A 21,860-nucleotide genomic window follows, 5' to 3' on the forward strand; every position below is an offset into this window, starting at 1 on the left:
GATTCTGAAAATTGAGAGTATATTGGTGTGGGGGAGGTTCTGACTTGAATCACTTTTTGTGGTTTTGAAAAGCTGGACCCATGATGTAAAAGCTCATTTAGAACTGGCATTACCCTTCCTTCCTTCTCACGTGTCACATAATTTTCTTGGCATAACTCTTTTTGTAATGCTGGTACCCAAGCCATTTCATTTATCAGTGAAACTGGGCTTTTGTTATATGTAATACAATTAACAGGAAAGCTTTGTGAGGACGTGCCAATATATTCTCCTTCTTTCCAATCTTTCCCCCAATTCCTACCCTTAAGAACATTTTCACCATTCCAAAAGAACTCATTTTCTCTCTTTTTTTAACATAAACATTAGGAAGACTAGCCTGATTGTCTGATTTAGTAACAAATGACATCTGGACATTTAGCTCATCTATCAACCAAAGAAATAAAAATATCATCCTTATACAAGTATACCACTCATTATGGTAAATACCAGTCTCAATGATATTTACACTGATTTTGTGCTCTTATATAATATGATCTCTTAAGGCTGAATCCAAAGTCTACTATTTTCCAAACTGCACTCCCCCTTTTAAAAAAGAAATAGGGGCAACTGTTTATCGCAGGGTTGCCATGTGTCTTCTTTTTCCAGGACACATCCTCTTTCTTCAGGGGAAAAATGTGAGACAAATCACATTTATTTGCTTTGAATGGCCGTCACTGTGTCCTCTTTTTTGCTCTTCAAACTATGGCAACCCTAGTTTATTGTGGTCTTACAAAAACATTTCCTTATCTCTTAACCACCGAAAAACATTTAATTCTGTGTTAGCTTATGGAGTCAGTCATTTTAAAATACAATTGCTATGCTATGCGGATTCCTGTGAAGCTGACTTTTGGGGTCTTCAGTTGAGAGCCCCACTATGTGTTGATCAGGAGTTGGGAAAGTACAAAGAAACTGGGGCATGGGAATAGTTTCTTGAATCCACCAGCTGCTTATACATCATGCCAAGCATTATATATACTTGCAGGTGGATATAATCCCCTTTATTAATCCCTTTAAAGTTGTAAAGCAGCATCAAAGGCAAAGGCTGATGTAAAAGTGTTGTAAATATGTTTCTACCTATGACTCCACATAAAACTGTTTTAAATGACTCCTTTATGCAGGCATTGATTTTCAGGTGACTGACAAATGACATCATTCTTTGTTGTTAGTAGAGAGCAAAATGAAAGCCTGCCTGACTGCTGGTACCCTTAGTATGGAACAAGGTGAGAGGTAGTGGAAGTGGAATAACCTTGTATGCCACTCAGTTCTCATTGTTATTTAGCTATTAAGGCATGGGTAGGCAAACCAAGACCTGGGGGCCGGATCCGGCCCAATTGCCTTCTAAATCTGGCCCGCGGACGGTCTGTGAATCAACATGTTTTTACATGAGTAGAATGTGTCCTTTTATTTAAAATGCATCTCTGGGTTATTTGTGGGGCATAGGAATTCGTTCATTTATTATTGTTTTTTTTCCAAAATATAGTCTGGCCCCCCCACAAGGTCTGAGGGACAGTGGACCAGCCCCCTGCTGAAAAAGTTTGCTGACCTCTGTATTATGGTCACGAAGGGAAGGACTTATCTCCTGCAAGCACTGTTATATTGCTTTAGCACAGTGATGGCCAAACTTGGGCCTCCAGCTGTTTTGGGACTACAACTCCCATCATCCCTAGCTAGCAAGACCAGTAGTCAGGGATGATGGGAATTGTAGTCCCAAAACAGCTGGAGGACCAAGTTTGGCCATCACTGCACTGCCTTAGCCCGCCATACTGAAAGACAGATTTTTATTTTTATTTTTGTGCTAAAACAGTTGGCGGCCCTTCTATTTACCCAAATAATTTTCCTATATAAGGCAACCTGGTGGGTGACTCCCATTACTGGATCCATTATGATTCTCCTGGCAGTTCGTCCTGATGCCACTTACTGGGAGAGAGGCCAGTGTAAGTCTCCCAAAAGGGGCATTTCAGGAGTCAGACCAGAAGATTTAGGCTGGATTCTGAGCCTTTTCAACTTGGTCATGTGACTTGTCAATTGTAAAGGCTTGTTTTCCCTCTGCCAGTCTTATGCCAAATAGTTGCAGGCACCCCATTGCTGAACGGGGATAGGATCCACAGTAACTTGACACAACTTTGACTTACACCAGCTTGCTTTATGCTAGAATGCTCCCTAGGTGTGCTTCCACTCTGTGCTGGAATGTATTCCCTCAAAGTTTTATGCTGATGTAAGCCTGCTGGATTAATTTTACTTTCTAGAGAATACATTGCTATATTGCATGGGTAGGCAAACTTAGGCCCGGGGGCCGGATCTGGCCCAATCGCCTTCTAAATCTGGCTTGTGAATGGTCCGGGAATCAGCGTGTTTTTACATGAGTAGAATGTGTCCTTTTATTTAAAATGCATCTCAGAGTTATTTGTGGGACCTGCCTGGTGTTTTTACACAAGTAGAATGTGTGCTTTTATTTAAAATGCATCTCTGGGTTATTTGTGGGCATAGGAATTCGTTCATTTCCCCCCAAAAAATATAGTCCGGCCCCTCACAAGGTCTGAGGGACAGTGGAGTGGCCCCCTGCTGAAAATGTTTGCTGCCCCCTGCTATATTGCCTGACACCGATCTTTTAGCTACCGTGAAACCACAATTTGCAGTGCTTTAGAAAGGAAGAAAGCACAGTAGTTCTGCAACCTTGTTTAGCCATGTTTTCTCTTACTAAGTGGAGAGGCATTGATTACTTTTGAGCATTTATCCAAGAAGACAAAGGGACCAAATTGCTTCAAAAGATGCTGTAAAGATGGCAAGAATAATTAATAAAACCAATGGAAAGACCTTAATCTGCATGTGTTTGTTCCCCGATATATTTAGAACGGTATGTGCACCACAAAGCCGTCTGCCCACCATTTATCTTCTGACTAGCTCAAATGAATACTTTTTAAAAGGAGGCAAACCCATTTGTCAGCCAAATAAGAACCTTAGTTAGATCATCAATACAAGGCACATAACCTCAAACTACAAGATGTGAAGTTGCGTGGAAACCAATTTGATATTCCTTGCATTCATAGCCTTTAAATGATTGTTGCAATTTGAGGACACTCATTTGACTTCTTGCTCCCATTTAAAATGTATTAGATCCAATTGTGATGACTAAAGGTAAAAGTCATTAACTTTAAGTGGAAGACCAGACCCTATAATCAGGAGGTTAATTGTGTTGGTTTTATTTGTCCTCCATCCTTCAAATATTCTCTGGCACTGACATTTTTCAAATTTAAGTTAAAAGTTTTTTGGAACCTCAAATTAATTTATCGTGAAACCCGTCCATGCCCACTAGTTCAAGCTTTCCAAACTAGCCATTACCTAGTAACCCTGAACTCTTAGCAAGTATTTTGAAGAGCAAAGGTTATTAAAAGTGTAGTGAGTATTTTAAAACTCCTCAGAGCAAAAAGCATGTGAATATATTATAAAAGCCACATGTTAGATATCTCCATAACTATCCCAAAGACAGGGACGTGGGTGGTGCTATGGGTTAAACCACAGAGCCTAGGACTTGCCAATCAGAAGGTCGGCGGTTCAAATCCCATGATGGGGTGAGCGCCTGTTGTTCGGTCCCTGCTCCTGCCAACCTAGCAGTTTGAAAGCACGTCAAAGTGCAAGTAGATAAATAGGTACCGCTCCAGCGGGAAGGTAAACAGCGTTTCCGTGTACTGCTCTGGTTCGCCGGAAGCGGCTTAGTCATGCTGGCCACATGACCCGGAAGCTGTCTGTGGACAAACACCAGCTCCCTCGGCCAATAAAGCATATGAGCCCCACAACCCCAGGGTCAGTCACGACTGGACCTCATGATCAGGGGTCCCTTTACCTTTATCCCAAAAGACTAGAGACCTGCTTATATAGGCAGAATTCACGCAGAAGGCATTGAATTTCTATACCACTTATTCAGTTGGAGATGCAGGTTATGTTCAAGAGCCCCAATACATCTCTCTCTCTCTCTCTCTCTCTCTCTCTCTCTCTCTCTCTCTCACACACACACACACACACACACACACACAGAGTGCAATCCTATGCATGCCTATTCAAAAGTAATTCCCAGTTATTTCAATGGGACATTTTGCCAGATAAATGTGGGCAGGATTACAAGCTAAAAATAGTACCACCTATACATTTATGCAAAAAAAAGGTAAAAAATGTAAAGGACCCCTGGATGGTCAAGTCCAGTCAAAGACGACTATGGAATTGCAGTGCTCATCTCCACTTTCAGGCCAAGGGAGCTGACGTTTGTCCACAGACAGCTTTCCAGGTCATGTGGCCAGCAGGACTAAACCACTTCTGGCACAAAGGAAAACCGTGACAGAAGCCAGAGCACACGGAAATGCCATTTACCTTCCCACCACAGAGGTATCTATTTATCTACTTGCGCTGGTATGCTTTTGAAGTGCTAGGATGGCAGGAGCTGGGGCAGAGCGACAGGAGCTCACCCCGTTGTGGGGATTTGAATTGGCAACCTTCCGATCGGCAAGCCCAAGAGGCTCAGTGATTTAGACCACAGCGCCACCCGTGTCCCTATAGATGTATGCATAGTAATTATTACAGAATACAGTAGTACCTTGGTTTAAGAACAGCTTAGTTTATGAACAACTTGGATTAAGAACACTGCAAACTTGGAAGTAGGTGTTTTGGTTTGTAAACTTTGCCTTTGATGCAGAACATGTTCTGCTTCCGGTTTAGTGTGTTCCATTTGTAAATTGAGTCCTCCGCTGCTATGGGAAAGCACACCTTGGTTCAAGAACGCTTTGGTTTAAGAATGGACTTCCGGAACGGATTAAGTTCGTAAACCAAGGTACCACAGGATAGGAATGCTTTTAAAACACTATTCCCCATCCCATCCAGGGATCTAATGTCAGCTATTTTGCACATTCTGAAGAGCAGAGTTCTAAGTCATTTTGTTCTGGGGCATCTCATCAACAGCACTGCTTTCCGTTGACTCTGGGATCTCATATCCTTTGATTATTATGGTCCCAGCTTCCTGCTGTTAGTACACTGTCAGACCCTATTGGCTCCTCCTTCATATGTATACCAAATGCCTTTCAGAACTAAGAAATTGATGGACCTTGTACCATAGAATGGCAAAATTCACTCCCTCTCAGTCCCAGATCTTAGGGTTTCCTATCTACCCTTATCAATGACCATTTCTGCCTTATTTGGGCTTCCCTTTCCTTTGCAGACCCTCCAAGCGTCCCTGTTTTCCAGGGACATCTCTGATTTCCAGGGACGTCCCTGATTTAGAGAAGCCATCCCAGTTTCTGACTTGAGCCCAAAATGTCCCACTTTTCCTTAGAATGACCCTATTCTCATTGGAAAAAGGTTGGAGGGTATGGAGTTATCCAATCCCTAAGCCATCTGATGGCAATCCTGCATAGGGAAGTTTTTATGTTTAATGTTTTGTTAGGTTTCTATATATGTTGGAAGCTGCCCAGAGTGGCTGTGGCAACCCAGTAAGATGTGTGGGGTATGAATAGTAAAATTATCATTATGCAATGGGACGTCCCTATTTTCATCAGAGAAATGTTGGAGGGTATGAGAGTCAGAGAGATGGTTTCACATCACTCTACATGCAAACTGAGTCTGACAATCTCCATTCTGCTTCATAACAGGATGTGATACTCAGTTGGAACAGTATCTCTCCCATAGAAAAAAAATAAAATAAAGCTCTTAAAAATCCATTGTGCACACACTGGGCACGCATGCACTTTCCCATTGGTTTTGTATATGAGACAGAAGCACAGCCTAGTTTTAACAGCAACAGTAGTGCTGTTGCAGACTAATAATTTTCCAACTGTACCTGATCATCACTCTTCCAAAATGAAATGAACACGCTCACCACAAAACACTATGCTAGTGCATTTCATTAGCTGTAATCAACTTGTCTAGCCTTTGCTGATTTATTGTGCCTTTTGCTCCTTTCTCTGAAAATGCTACGCGTAGGTTTGCTGCCAGGGACAGTTTTACGGATTTCAGTAGAGGAGGCAATGCTTCTTCTCTTTCTTTCTGTAGAAGTAACATTCAGATGGGGAAGGGAGATTACATGGCTGACTCTTGGATTGGAAGAATCCTCCAGGAATCAGGGCTTTGGAACTTGGTAGAAGAGAGTAGAAGTAGAACTTGGTAGAAGAGAGCATCTTAAAAAGCAGAGACATCACCTTGCCAACAAAGGTCCGTATAGTTAAAGCTATGGTTTTCCCAGTAGTGATGTATGGAAGTGAGAGCTGGACCATAAAGAAGGCTGATCATCGAAGAATTGATGCTTTCAAATTATGATGCTGGAGGAGACTCTTGAGAGTCCCATGGACTGCAAGAAGATCAAACCTATCCATTGTGAAGGAAATCAGTCCTGTGACTGTTTAACGTGGTATGGCATTGTTTTAAACATATAGTGACGATAGGGCCTTAGGTAGCAAGCGATAAGTCGATTCCATACAACTACTTTGAGGAACACATTGTTACTGATAAAAACAACAACTAATTCCTCATTATTATTATTATTTTTCATTTTCTCAAGGTTGCAAAGAATGGGAATTTACAAAGGTTGAGGGAGCTGGGTATGTTTAGCCTGGAAAATAGGAGACTGAGAGAAGATATGGAATTTTTTTAAGGAGAGGTTGGACGGCCATGGATGATTTAGTTGAGATTCCTACATAGCAGGGGGTTGGTCTAGATGACCGTGAAGGTCCCTTCCAACTCTGCAATTCTGTGATTCTATGAAAACCTCAAATGTTTGCACCTTCCTGTGCAAGAAAAGGTGTTCCGACCCCTTGATCGTGTTAACTGCCATTTTCTGTACGTTTTCCAGCCCAGTGGCCTGATCCAGCCGGACATTTCTTAGGATACAGCGCCTCAACATTAGTAAACAAATGTGAGTGTTTTGATTTCATTCACATTTCTATGATTATTGCACACAGGCCCAAAGTAAGTACCCCCCCATCTTATCTGCTTGGCCATAAGTATACGCTGCCAGCTTTCATTAAACTTAATCTGTTCACTTTTGTATGGCTTATTACACATAGTTAAGCCCGTATTTTAAAAAGACGGGGGGTAAATAACCACACATACTTTAAAATGAAGATATCACGAAATGTTGTGTGACATTTCACGTTGTACTCTGTCAGGGCCCTTCCTTCCTGTAATCATTATTGTCTCTAACCTTTGCTCAGTTCCATTCTGTTTGGGAGCAGTCAAAACCTTATCAATTTGCCATCATTTCCCTCCAACTAATATATTTGCGAGAATCTAAAGGGCAGGGACCCTTTCCAAGGAAACTCATTTGCTTAGAATCACAATGCCTGCTTACCATCCTGGCATAGAGGAGAAAAGTGAAGTTGCCTCAAGTCTGTTTACAACACAGGCCACACCCCCACCGTACATTGAAAGCACATTTGAAGTGCATGGCTTCCCGCAAAGAATCCTGAGAGCTTACCCCTTACGGAGCTACAATACCCAGCATGCTCAACAAACTGCAGTTCCTAATATTCTTCGGGGAAGCCATGCGACTTAAAGTTGTGGTGTGGATCAGCCTACAGTATAGAATCCACCAAGGCAAGTGCAGCCCACAAACCACAATTTGTGGCCTTCCACATGCTCAAACCACCACACTCTCCTTATAAGGTCGGGCAGCAACAAACAAACAAACCACAGTACCCCTCACCCCTCAAAAAGGACAGGGGTAGAGCTGTCCTGCATGATTGGTGGGATGTGTTTGGCTCAGTGGGTCTAGATCCATAAGAATTTCCCAAGTGATTGCTACGTTGGTAGCCGCAGGCAAATGCTACCAATACTGTATTTTCAGCAACTTGCTCTTTAAATACAACATGATAGATAGAGAGCAATGACTTTCATTTGGCTGAAGCAATCTTGAAACCAAATAGCTCCCAGGCTGCTGATTATGTGCCCTTGCCCTGAGTGTCTCTGAACTCAATTGATGACATGGGAGCTTTTTATTTCTCCCGCCAAATGTTAGAGATTAATTAAGCTGATATATGTTATGAAAGTTGTATCATTCTACCCATACTATACAACACCACAAAAATATGAACTAATGCACTGAGCTTCTAAGTAGAGTATAATGTTACAGATGTGCTTCTAATGGTACTACAACAATTGCTTATATTTTCTTTTTGGATATATTGCTTATATTTTCTTTTTGGAAAACAAAGAAACAAAACCCTCAATGGTTCTTTAAACCATTGATTCACCAATTAAAAAATGGTTAAACAATCACAATATTTTGCAGAGAAAAGCATGTAGGGTGAGAGAAGATCCAGCCAGCTGTTTTCACTTGTCCATGAATATACTGGAGGATTACCTCTTCATCAAATGCACTTTAACCAAGTATTTCTATATGCAAGTACAGGATTATTTCTCATGCTACACTCTTAATAGATATAGGTCTAGTTCTGATACTCATTTGACCATGTGGATAAGAGCCTTCCAGCCATCTGGAATTCAAATGTCTCTGATTCATCAGCATCTAAACAGTTAGCAGCTCAGGAGTGTGACTTATCTGATTATCTAATGGCTTGCCTTGCAATCTCTCAGGCCTAGGGGCCGGCCCACCCATGAGGTGACTGCCTCAGGTGGCAGATCCACAGTGGTGGCAGATTTGTCCTCCAAAGAAAGCATCTCCCACTGTTGCTTCCATGGTAGCAGCAGTGGCTGCAGCACCCATTAGATCTGGTGTCTCCTTGGCAGACCCCCACCAAATGCCACCACCCCAGTGGCCTCTCAACAAATAGGAGGCACTGCTAGTCCTCCTACCCCTTGGGAGCAAATGGGGGGCTGCCCTCTGGGGTCTCCTGGGGTCTGCACCAAACCTCACTTCTATTATGGTCTTTGATATAACCAGATAAACAATCAGGTAAGGTTCTTTTGATTCCCACCCACCCCCTGTTCCTGATGTAGATTTTCACGTACCCCCTGGGTGCCAGATTTGGGGAGGTGCAGGCATTTTCCCTGCACAGAGCATCCAGCCAGGGGGGCACAAAATTGAGAAGATCCATAATTGAGATCTATTTGGGGGGCACCAAATTTTGGGCTTCCACAGGGCACCATATTATGAGAGATTACCAAAGTTTGCCCCTGACCCCCTTGTTCCTGATGCACATCTTTATTCCCCGCTTGTATTCCTGATGTAGATCTTTAATGGGGGGCCAGCATTTTGTGGTTCACCTCAGGTGCCAAAATGTCCTGGGCTGGCCCTTCTCAGACCTAATCTACAGGCATGCACATATATACACAACAGGAGAATTCAAAAAGAGCAAAATGCCCAACCTCAAGGTGAGCTCCAATTTTCAGGGAGCAGCTGTCATCTATATTTCTCAGACTGCCCCCTGACATCCTCATTCAAGGGTACTGTGAGAAATTTAAATGATGACTGCCTGACTGAAGAAAAAAAAAACAAAGAGAGGTCCAGGACACACATTTTTCCAGGAATCTAGTAGCTGCATTTAGGATGTAAAGGGAAAGAAGAGCTTTTAGGAAACCTAGAATTACAATGGTTAGTGGTGAACCAGGTGGGGAAAGGTGACTATCAATGATGCACTGCTATCAAAGGCAATTTTTCCACTTTTGGAGGCATTATGCTTCTGAAGACCATGGGCTGGACATCATAGGAGGGAAGAGTGCTGCTGCTCTTAGGATCTGCTTGGAGGCTTCCCATAGGACTAGATGGCCTGACCCAGAAGGCTCTTCTTAGGTTCTTTTGTTTTTATGAATGTCTAAACCTGGTCTTAGAACACTGGGAGCACCAAGGTTTCCTGGGTATGAAAGGTAAAGGATCCTTGGATGGTTAAGTCCAGTCAAAGGCAACTTTGGGGTTGTGGCGCTCATCTCACTTTCAGGTTGAGTTTGTCCACAGACAGCTTTCCAGGTCATGTGGCCAGCAGGGCTAAACTGCTTCCGGCACAACAGAACACTGTGACAGAAACCAGAGTGCATGGAAATTCCATTTACCTTCCTGCCACAGCAGTACCTATTTATCTGCTTGCACTGGTGTGCTTTCAAACTGCTAGGTTGGCAGAAGCTGGGATAGAGCAATGGGAGCTCACTCCGTCACAGGGATTTGAACCGCCAACCTTCTGATTGGCAAGCCCAAGAAGCTCAGTGGTTTACAGTGCCACCCGTGTCCTAGGTATAGTCCTCATCCAAAACCCATCATTATTTGTTTATAGTCTTTCCACATTAGGTAAAATTAAAATCCTCCCTCAACTCCCTAAAAATCCTAACGAATAAGTTTGATATTATCCAACTGGATATTACTGAATTAATTCAAAAAGTACCCTGATTATTCCATTAGGGCCCTTTGGGGATCCAAGGTCATCTTTTGCTATCTGAGCTTACGTTGCTGGAGCGGATTCCCCTCTGCTGCCATGGTGCCAGTGCTACCACTTTATGTGGCACTGAACTCCATTCTCCTGTGCTCATATTAACACTGCTTATTATTTATACTAAAAGGTTTACCCTTGCCAAGAATCAGAAATATGTGGCTTGTTGTATTACAGGAAACATTCCAGTAGGAGTGGATCGGGGAGCGAGGGTTGTTTACTCATAAAACAAACATGGGCATTTGGGCATTATTTTTTATTATTATTCATCTGCTTCAATTCACTGAGAAAGTCTGTGGCTGTCCATATCCTATATTCTTTATTCTTCTTTCCTCAAGGTTTTATATCCACTAATTTGTTTCTTTTACGACAGCTGAAATTGGGAATGAGGAGGAAATTCTTTCTCCATCTCACTGCAGTATAGCTGGCAGTTATTTAATGTACTTACTGGATATGCATAACTTTCAAGTCACACTTCTGGGGATGTTGACAGTAACCATTTTCTTCCCATGTGGCAGGATACATCAATAGGCAAATATGACCTTTTGCAGTCTGTTAAAAATGTGATGAAAGCAAAATATTTCGGTTACAAACCTCTGTACAATGTCCTATGAACAACAGGATGCGTTGCTATAACGTATATTTTGTCACCCAAATTGATTTGTTTGGACTTATTTATGTGCAAACAGGAAAATTGTCTTTCAGTGCCCCTCTCCTCTGCAACCCCCAACATACTCCTTTGAATCATTTTGTACTGATAAAACCATCTTTCTGAGGAAATTGGGCAGACAACTAATTTCATGGGTTTGGCAGGGTAAAATGGCAAGCTTAACAGTTTGTTGAAGATTAACTGCAAAAAGATACAGTGGTATCTCAGGTTAAGAACGTAATTCATTCTGGAGGTCCGTTCTTAACCTGAAACTGTTCTTAACCTGAGGTACCACTTTAGCTAATGGGCCTCCCGCTGCCACCGCACTGCCGCCGCACGATTTCTGTTCTCATCCTGAAGCAAAGTTCTTAACCCGAGGTACTATTTCTGGGTTAGCAGAGTCTGTAACCTGAAGCGTCTATAACCCAAGGTACCACTGTATGTGGAAATAATCCAGAAGTAACTGCCTGAATATGCTAATGATAAAGGCTGTCTGCTTGAAGGGTTGTTGCAAAGAAAGGGGGGAGGGAGAGAAAAGGAAAGTGAGCTTAAGCACAAGAATGGACATTTCCAACTTGAAGTTAAAGATCTCTTAAACATTAGGAAGAACTTCCTGTCAGTAAGAGCTGTTCGACAGTGGAATTTGCTGCCAAGGAGTGTGATGGAGTCTCCTTCTTTGGAGGTCTTTAAGCAGAGGCTTGACAACCATATGTCAGGAGTGCTCTGATGGTGTTTACTGCTTGGCAGGGGGTTGGACTCGATAGCCCTTGTGGTCTCTTCCAACTCTATGATTCTATGATTCTATGATCTCCTCTGCACTGGGTTTTTGACACAATACATTTAAAGCACTCTTACGCCACTTTAACATTGGGACGCGGGTGGCGCTGTGGGTTAAACAACGGAGCCTAGGACTTTCTGATCAGAGGGTTGGCAGTTTGAATCCCTGTGACATGGTGAGCTCCTGTTGCTCGGTCCCTGCTCCTGCCAACCTAGCAGTTCGAAAGCACATCAAAGTGCAAGTAGATAAATAGGTACCACTCTGGTGGGAAGGTAAATGGCGTTTCCGTGCGCTGCTCTGGTTCGCCAGAAGTGGCTTAGTCATGCTGGCCACATGACCCGGAAGCTGTACGGCGGCTCCCTCGGCCAATAAAGCGAGATAAGTGCCGCAACCCCAGAGTCGTTCACAACTGGACCTAATGGTCAGGGGTCCCTTTACCTTTACCTTATGCCACTTTAACAGGATTGTCCCAAAGAATCCTGGGAACTGTAGAACATTAAAAGTGCTGAGAGTTGTTAGGAAATCCTTCATAAAGCTATAATTCCCAGCCCCCTTGAAAAAAACTCACAGGGCATAAAACAGGACCTCCATACTTGGCTTTCATACATCAGGTATAGCATTCGAACATCGAAACCAGAAAGCAGATATTTAGGCAGAAGATGTTTGTCCAGTGGGGTGTGGCAACAATGCATGGAATCACTGCTTCTTACCAGGAGAGAGGGAAGAAGGGAAGATCGATGCTTAGGAGGCACATAGCAGGAGTCCCGTGTTGCTAGCATTGCAACTCTGCCCCACCGGTTGAGTCACTTCAGCATCAAGATGAATAAGATGTGCCACATACATCCTACAGGATAAAATTCATCACCAAGCCCCAGTTCTTATGGAAGAAATGTTGGAACCTTGCTGTAATTACTAGTAACCATCAACTCTTTTCATGCAAGCTTGCTGTGCTAAAATTAGTAGGGCATTCTGTGATGGACCCATAGAGAACTGGAAACCACATTACACCTATGACAGAAGAGCTAGACCCAAATCTTAATTGAGCAGGAACTTCATAATGGGCTGTCATTATGTAGATACATATCTCTGTAATTAGATGGTACAAAGGACAGACCTTTTGAGATACTGGAAAGAGGAGGCATTGCTTGAAATCTAATGTCACATCAATGTGTTTTTCTCTTCAGCATGATCATTTAAGTACAATATTTCCATAGTCAAATCTCCTAGCTTTTTCCTCAACTCCCTTTCTTTTTCACATCACTCCCACACGAGGCAACAGTTGTGCTTAAGGGCCAAAATGTGTTTTCTCCCCAAAAAACTGATCAAAAATCTGCAGGGAAAATCAACACAATCATCATTAACTTCACTTCCCAGTACAAGTGTCCTCCAAACCTAAGAGCTGGGAGAACTTCCTGTTTCTATATTAGCTGGTGACTCCACTCTGGCTCCCAGTAGTGTGCCATGTGATAACCTGACCACTTTCTTTCTTCAACTTTCTTTCTTCAACTTCTTTCTTCAGCTGCCTGCTTCATCATAGCCTAACTCGACAGCCTTAGATAAGACATATCTATCATGGCCTAAGGGTAGCTCCATTCCCACAACCCCTTGAGCTGGCTGGCAATGAAAAGTAGCTGTATGAGTTGCCCTGTATAGGTCTGAGGAGCAGACAACGGGACTCTGTGAGAGATCCCATCACAGTGAGGGATTCTGAAGAGGCTGATGTGATACTCAGTTTCAAAGACATCTTCCCAACCATCTCTGAAGGGGTTGTGGTGGACTTGTTGGGAAATCCAGAGCCAACAGGGGAGCAGACTTCTAGTTGATTGGACACCTCCACATTAGTTGCTTACTGAGGATGAGGGAGAAGCCAAAAAGGGGCTAGGTATACCTTGTAACCCAGCTAATAACTATGAAGAAAAGGAGTTGGCTATAGAAGTATAAATCTCTCAGTCTCTCCTGGACCTATGCTGGGTTAGCAGCCTTCGGGTTTAGTGTCTCCATCATCAGGGCAACCATGCCGTAGGCCACATCTGGTCCAGCTTCACTTTAACTTGCCCCAATGTCTGGAAGGGCAACAAATGTAATGATGGGATTTTGGATGCCAAATGATGGTGCAAGTCAGTGCAGACAATACTCAGGTAGAAGGCCTGATTTTGGTATAAGGCAGCTACTTAACTATGACATGAAGGTGTGAGATGCATGAATTCAGTTTGAATACTTGAAAGTCTGGGGTAATCACAGTTTCAGTGATAGAAGATAAAGCTCCCTTATGTAGTATGAGAGAGGCGGAATTGTAAATTAATGATGCTTCTTTCTATATAGAACTTAGAATAAAGAAAAAGTTTTTGTTGCATTTGCCATTAATCTCACTTAATTTTGCATCTCCCATTGCATTTTTTAGGGGTTGGGTTTTTCTTTCCTTCTACCTCCATCTTTGTTGATTAACTGACTGTATTAAGTTGCCAGAGAAAAATAAGATAGATTTAGCTGGCTCATAAGAGGGAATAATTCACAACCAATTGAGCCAATGGAGTTCCAGACTTAATGTTGGTACATAATTCTCAGCAGAGGGATAAAGATGATCTGTTGTGTTGCCAAGAGCTGTTAATCAACTTGTTTATGGTAACTTCTGCAACATAAAATAGAAGGCTGTCAACAAGTTAAAATATTTTAAAATGACCCTTTGACAAGCAGATTGTAGTAACCCAGTGTGATTATCATTCTCTTACATTTCCAGTATTTCAAGCAAAAAGAACAATTCAAAATAGCAGTAAATCTACAGGTTATGCTCCCAGCTGCATACAATTCACAGTTATGGCTATGCCTCTTACATTTCCCCCTTAAAAAGTATATAATTTATTGCTGATATGGCTGAAGATATAAAACTGCTAATAAGTTTCAATATACAACTCTAAGAACACTAAGAGGAACAACAACAAGTGATGAATTTTCACTGATGTGAGTTTTAAAGTGGAAGCCAACTAAAAACACACACATGTGTGTCTTATGTTTGATATGTAGCCATCATGCACTCTGTCAGGTACAATATCAGGACTGGTGGTCTGGAGGCAAGCAGGTACTGACCAAACAGAAAGTTGAGCTGGGAGCCCATAAATGAAAACCAGTCAGTCTTATAACACAGTCCTATTGAAGGTGATGGGACTTAATTTGACTAAAGTTTGCTGGATTGTTGGCATTGTGATCTATTATAACTATTGTAACTGGTAGAGCACACCTCTAGTATCATATCTACTCAAAGGACCAGGAAAACACACATCACTATACCAGTTACATTTAATATCTACCTTGCTTTAGGACAGAAGTAGCCAATATGATAAGGGACGCGGGTGGTGCTGTGATCTAAACCACAGAGCCTAGGGCTTGCCGATCAGAAGGTTTGAACCCCCACGATGGGGTGAGCTCCCATTGCCCGGTCCCTGCTCCTGCCAACCTAGCAGTTCAAAAGCACGTCAAAATGCAAGTAGATAAATAGGTACCACTCCATTGGGAAGGTAAACGGCGTTTCTGTGCGCTGCTCTGGTTTGCCAGAAGCGACTTAGTCATGCTGGCCACATGACCCGGAAGCTGTCTGCAAATAAACGTCGGCTCCCTCGGCCACTAAAGTGAAAAGCGCGCTGCAGCCCCAGAGTCGTCCACGACCGGACTTAAGGGTCAGGGGTCCCTTTACCTTTACTTTTGGCCAATATGTCAGTCAGTCAGTCAGTCAGTCAGTCAGTCAAATTTATTGCTTATAGCCAAAGGCTGCTGCAATGTATACAATGTCATTCAATAAAATATATACTAGTTTGATACAAAAACTTAAAACATTTGTATTGTTAAAACATGTCCTAATCTACACAAAGCTATAGAAACTCCTTAATATAAAAATTGAAACATTAGACAATAAAATTTATAAGCTAAAATCACAGCAGGGCCACTAATATATTAAAAGTAATGTTAAATAATACAATAGACAATTATATACAAGGTTTAGTGATAAAGATGCAGCTTGATGTAGATGGGGTCAAATAAATTCATCTCCTTTACAGTTGATAGCTATCTCGGCTATGTAATTTCTTCTAATTTTCCTGGCGGCAGTTGCAAAAAGTGCTACACACCAGGTCACATACTTACCTATGTCTGTGAGGAGATAAAGAATCATGTCAGAAGGATTCTGGCCAGGGACCTTGTCATGATAGGTGTCAAAAACCATTCTCTTGCTTCATTATATAAGGGGCAGCATAAGGTATAATGTGTAAGGTCCTCTAATTCAGGGCACCCCCTAATACAAACAGTTTAGCCAATATGATGCTTTCTTGATGTTTGTCCTGCAGGATGGGGCTGGTGTGAGTTGGACTCCAAAGACAGCTTGAAGGTGCTGCATTGACTACCTGTAGGATATAAATAAATAAATAGCATTTTGATGATAGCCATTACCCAACTATGAATGAACTGTATTCCCATACATTATCGAAATCACTTCTGAAAATGCTCTTGTTCCTTTTTTAGGAGTGGATCTAAGTGGATCCTCAAAGGAACTAACTCTTTTCAGAAAATTTGCTCTGGTGGCACACCCTGACTGGAATTCATTCCTCGATTAGAATCCTCAATTTTTGCTTAGTGTGTTGACTCAGCAAGGCCAACAGAAGAGAAAGCAGATGTCTCTGCATATCCATAGAGAACAATCTGCTGAGAAACAAGATGTCAGTTTGGGTAAGAACAAAGCTTGACATTCAAGGCATACTAAGAGTCATGTTGTGAAAGACCTTAGGATGTATGTATGTCTAGGGGGGTGGAATACAGCAGAGTCCACATCATCCCGAGCAAGTCATAAAGCAGACGATGTTGCCAGTGTTTCATCTGATAATGTGAATCAACAGCAAAATATCTTTGGGACTGGCACATGGCAGGGTGGCCTGTAGCCATCACCAGCAGCCATATGTTTTGAGAGAATCTTAATTTCTGTCAGATCACGTTGCATAATATGAATGGTTATAAAATAATAATAGAGTGTATGCTAGTGCTGTAGCTTATGTGGAGAAACTCTTGATAACTCTTGATGAGCACTAATTAGATTGGATCCAGGCACAATAGCTAGCTGGTCTCTGATTTGAATGGTGAATGATGAGGAACTAATTAGACCAGATGGATGCACAATGAGAGAGAACTGCAAAACCTACCCAGACAACTCTGAGAAGGCTTCAAGGGTTGTCTAATGCAAATTCCATTGTGATCACAGGATATGCTATGTATCATCCCAAACAGATGCTCATTCGACATTATATAGTTGCTGGCTGGTTCCCAAAAGCTGCTCCCAGCCATATATAATGCATGGATCTGGTCTAGGCTAGTGTCCATCAATTCCTCATTTAAACAACAGGGCTTTTTTGTTTTCCTCTGGGCTCTTGCTCCTTGAGTACCTCTATTTTTCAAGAGGATCTGAGAAACCATAGAAAACCTATGTTAGTTTAGGAGCAGAGGAGACTGGTCCATAGGTAAATAGGGGCATTGCTCCAACAACATCAGTCTGCCCTAAGCCAGCCCTAACCAAAGTGCGTGGTGCTGGTGCTGGTTGTCACCTTCCTCTTCCTTAGTCCTCAGTGTTGACTTTGTAGACCTCAACAGGGAGGAGGAGGAGGGCAAAGCCAGAATTAGTTGGCTCTGTGTCTCATTGGCTCTGGCTTCACCTACTGTTGACCTTCTTGCCTTTCAGCCCACCAGTCCCAATGGATCCCTGCCCCCATTATTTAGGACAATATTCTGCAGCTTCGAACATGTAAATAATAATGCACAACAGCAACCACATATTGGATTATTTCATTTCTGGAATTTTAAAAACAAAGTTTCATATTGAATTTTGTAATATTTTGCAGGTGCATTAAAACTATCAGTTCAAAGATCTCTAATGATGACCTGGTTCAGAGAGAGATTTCCCACCTTTTTTTCTCCCTCTGAAGCATACTGGCAATTACAGTCATAGCCTGAAAAACGGGGTGTATTTGATATTAGGGGAGGGGGTAATATCTCTGGTGTGGATCATACCATGCTCGTTCTAGGGTAATTTGTCTGCCTTTTCCCTCCATCCAGTACTCAGCTCTTATCTATGGCTTCAAGAACTGTCAGCATGTGACAGTGCCACACTCTGGGAACAGCTTTGACTGGTTGGCTAAACCAGGTGTGGGTAGCTGATGGGTCTTAAATCCTTGGTCAGTTTGGGATTTGTCTATCTCCTGCATGCAAAGACAGGCTCCAGTGGCCTGACCAATGGTGGCTCCAACAGTCAAGGAGGCGGTCTCTGCACATGTGGTAGAGGGAAGTGAGGGGCAGATGGGGCTTGTCAATCTGGGAAGGTAGCCCATCCAGGAAAAGGAAAACTCTGATCCTAAATCTCCACTGCCTTGTGGCATATCTTCAGGAGAAGAAAGGGTTCAGGAGTTAACCCTACACAAATCCTCTAAGATGGTTGGCTGGTACCACATCCACCTCCTTCCAGCAACTCCTGCAGCCCAGCTCATGCCAAAAATATTGCTCTGCTTTCCTTTGGACTACATCTGTGAGGCCAAGACAGCAGGTGGTCTTGTTGTCTGGGCAGCCCAGGACCTCCATACACACTGCCCAGGCTTGCAACTTGAGGAGGGCAAGTGAATACTGCTAACACAGCAGTTTGACTTCACCCTGGAGGCACACTCCATTGTCTCTTGAGACAGACAGATGCCAACAACAAGAGCCTGAAAAACTCAATCTGAAATACCTTTGGTTCATACATCTTTTTCTCCCTGCAATCCTAGCCCATGGAGCAATGCCTTGGTAAATCAGACCTACTTTTGTAGACTTCTGAACTCAGCACCAGTAGTTAGAATTAGAATGCTTCTCATATGCTTCTCATATATTTTGTACCCAAACTAATACGTGTAAACCCATAAGTGTTCCTATAATTTTAACAAATGTTTATGCATTTATACCACAAAATTCCTATACACTGTCACATTATATATTCCAGGGAGTTACTTTTTAATAAAATGTCTGTCTTCATTAAAAGTGCATTAAAATGAATGAGGGTAAAAATGATGTTCAGTGAGCAATTAGGCTGATTTAAGTGTACTTGACAAGAGTCTGGGAAAAAATAATAATGAAGCAGCAAGTCAGTGTGCTCTTGCATAGACATATCAAAACAGATTTGAATAGACACTAAAGCACAGGCACACACACAAAATACACATACTTAAAGGAACAGCTCCATATTACTAATTGTGTTGTGTACTGCTAATATATTTTCATGATAATAGCACTCACACCAAGTGTGTGTTAAGGGGGGGGGGAACAAGTTGTTTAAAGTGGCAGCTTTACATTAATATCTTTGAGACGTGGCTTTATTACATATCCACGCACGGTACCCGATTTTTAATGAACTGATTAAGTACGTAAAGGCAATTATTATGCTGCATAATGAAACAATATGCACTTGTAAAATGTTATTACCAGAAAATAGTTATAAATGGAGCTTCTGTTACCATCGTGCTGTTAATTATGAGGAAGCATTACTGCTTATTTTGCTCACATAAACCAGGAGCACCTCGCAAATGCTGATCAGTTACACTATTAATTATGTGAATCAAGATGTATTATAATACGCGGCAAAATTCTGTTACACTCAGGAGAGATTCAGAATTGCTTCGGTGACAGATTTCTCTCCACCGCCATTCCAAGCCATGTATGTTTATCAATGGGTGTTATTTTATTAGTAGTATTAATTGAATTTATTAGATGCTTTTTCTTGCTGCACGCAACTCAAAGCATCCTTTAAAAACAAACAATAACCCCACACATTCATTAAAACCAAGGGGGGCATTAAGCACACACACACACACACACACACACACACTGCTTTAAAAGACCACAGGTTAGCTGTAAGGCTACACTTTGGGCTGAATATCCCAAGGTAGTCTCTCTCTTCTTACTCTCGAGTTTCTCCTGCCTCAAATTCTTGCTGAGATGTTCATACACTCATTCTTCTCCTTCAGCATAAGGTAAGTTCAGCTAGGGTTGCCTTATTTCAAAAAGTATAATTCCTGACACCCGCAAAATTGTTGAGCCTTTTTTTAAAGGAAACAACCAAAATTGAGATTTTGGGGGGGAACAAACCCAAACTGTTGAGCTTCCCCAAAACACCTCCCCCCAAAATAGTGATTTTAAGCTTTTTGGAGCTGTTTCCGGTGCGTTTTCCATCATGTTGCCATACATCCACATTTTCCCTGACTTTGCCAATTCATCAAAATTCCCCCGACGCCATTTTTACAACCCAAACCAGGACATGTCACAAATTTTTCTGATGTAGGACAAGCCTAGTTCAACCACCAGGAGTGAAAGAGCTAAGCGCAAACATCCCAGTGATAATGTTGATTAATTTGGTGACAAAACTGTGACATTTATGATTTACCATGATGTTCACCATCTGGCTCTAGGGAGAGTTGGCTCAGTTTCTGATCAGGCCTGCCGGTAACCCCCACAGTGTGGTTGGTGAACCTGACCTGTACTAAGATGCTTACAAGAGGCATTTGGGGAGACATTCTTGGCTTCTCTGGAGTTCCTCAGAGACTCTTCCGTGCTGGAAGTAATTTTAACCCCATCCTTATAGAAATGGAACCTTTGCTCTGTGTGGCTCCCAATGCCTTAGATACAGGAATCCATCTTTGCGTCTCCAGAAAGAAGATCCACTGTCAGCACCAGTGGAGAAGGATGGGGAATGTATGTAGAGTACTTTTGGGGCCAGTTCAGCAAATTCTGCTCATGCTGAAATGTGGGAGCAAATCTGTTGTTGTGTGATCCAACAGCTATACCCGTAAATCTAGGTTTGATGGCACCTTGCTAACATATTTCATCTATCACAAACAAGGGATGATGGCAAATATGCACATTTGAATGGGATCACTTGATATGTTATAAATACCACACAGAAAAGTGGCAAAATTGGGAAGAGGACCAATTTTAAAACCACTCTAAGAATTGTAGCTCTGTGGGGAGAATAGGGACTCTTAACAACTCTCAACATCCTTAACAAACCACGGTTTCCATGATTCTTTGGGGGATGCCATGTGTGTTAAGTTGGAATAATTGGTATGCTTTGCATGTATAGTGTGGATGTGAACAGAGTGCTTTTCAAACCCCTCAACAGCCGATTTTCTGCTGTAAATATACAAAAGGGTTTGGGATATAGCTCTATTGGGGGGGGGGGGGGAAAGTCAAATAAAATAAAATTTCCTGGGGGGATTAAAAAGAAGAGGGAGAGTTTTGGATTGGAATAGTTTGGTTTTGTAACACATGTGTTGTGTTGTGGGGTGGGCTAATTGATCGTTGGCCACTGATGCGATTGGGCTTCCCTTGTTGTTGGGAAGAAGTTAATGTTTCCATTTGTTGATTGACAGCCAGAAATGCTAAAACTCCTTGCATGAGGCTAGGGCTTCCTCTTTTCGCCTGTGCATCAGATTGCCCGTTCCCCCCTCCCTATATTTAGGGTTGTTCGCTTTGACCTTGCTATGCCTGTCATGGGGTCATCTGCTCTTGGGGCAGGGGCCTGGTAGGAATTTTGTCCATCTGGCTGATTGGCTGGGGCCATTTGGTTTTTGCCTACTGCGTAGCAAATCATCACAGCTTGTAAGGTTGTGGTTAGGCATTGGTTTATGATTTGGTTGCTTGAGGGGCTGTGCCTGCCCCTCTAATGCTGCTGCTGCAATGGAGTCCGTTAAAGGAATCAGGGGCTAACTAATGCTTGTCAACCTTGTCAAGGGGGCTCGGGCCATGCAAGAGCTCCTGGTTGCATTTGGGCTGAGGTCAGGTTCCCTGCTCTGTCGCTACCCCCAAGTGTATTCCCCTTTTCTGACTTTCACAGGCGTGCAGAATGTCAGTCTATCCCCCATGGTGCGGGCAGATAGTTGCAACCAATGCCTAAGCAAGCACTCACATTTTTGTATTTTAATAAAGTTGTGGCCAAAATTATGCCAAAAACCTTAAACAAGAATTTCTGTGTGATGTGTGAGTTATTGGG

At 42.4% G+C, this 21,860-nt stretch overlaps 1 long non-coding RNA gene across 4 annotated transcripts in view; it reads right to left on the bottom strand.

The window, feature by feature from the left end:
* Positions 1 to 5,942: 5,942 nt before the first annotated feature.
* Positions 5,943 to 21,860, bottom strand: part of LOC310848437 — a 181,364-nt gene continuing 165,446 nt past the window's right edge. For 2 of the 4 annotated variants that reach the window (XR_014566381.1, XR_014566383.1), the window contains exons 4-5: positions 15,953 to 16,209; positions 10,633 to 10,943 (exon numbers count right to left, since the gene is read on the bottom strand). This is a non-coding gene — a long non-coding RNA (uncharacterized lncRNA). Of the gene's footprint in view, positions 6,064 to 10,632; positions 10,944 to 14,244; positions 14,448 to 15,952; positions 16,210 to 21,860 lie in introns of those variants that run through there. The other 2 variants (XR_014566380.1, XR_014566382.1) reach the window with 2 other exon arrangements.

This window comes from Podarcis gaigeae (assembly GCF_964106915.1).
Source record: "Podarcis gaigeae genome assembly, chromosome: 7".
In the NCBI taxonomy this organism is placed as follows: Eukaryota; Metazoa; Chordata; class Lepidosauria; order Squamata; family Lacertidae; genus Podarcis; species Podarcis gaigeae.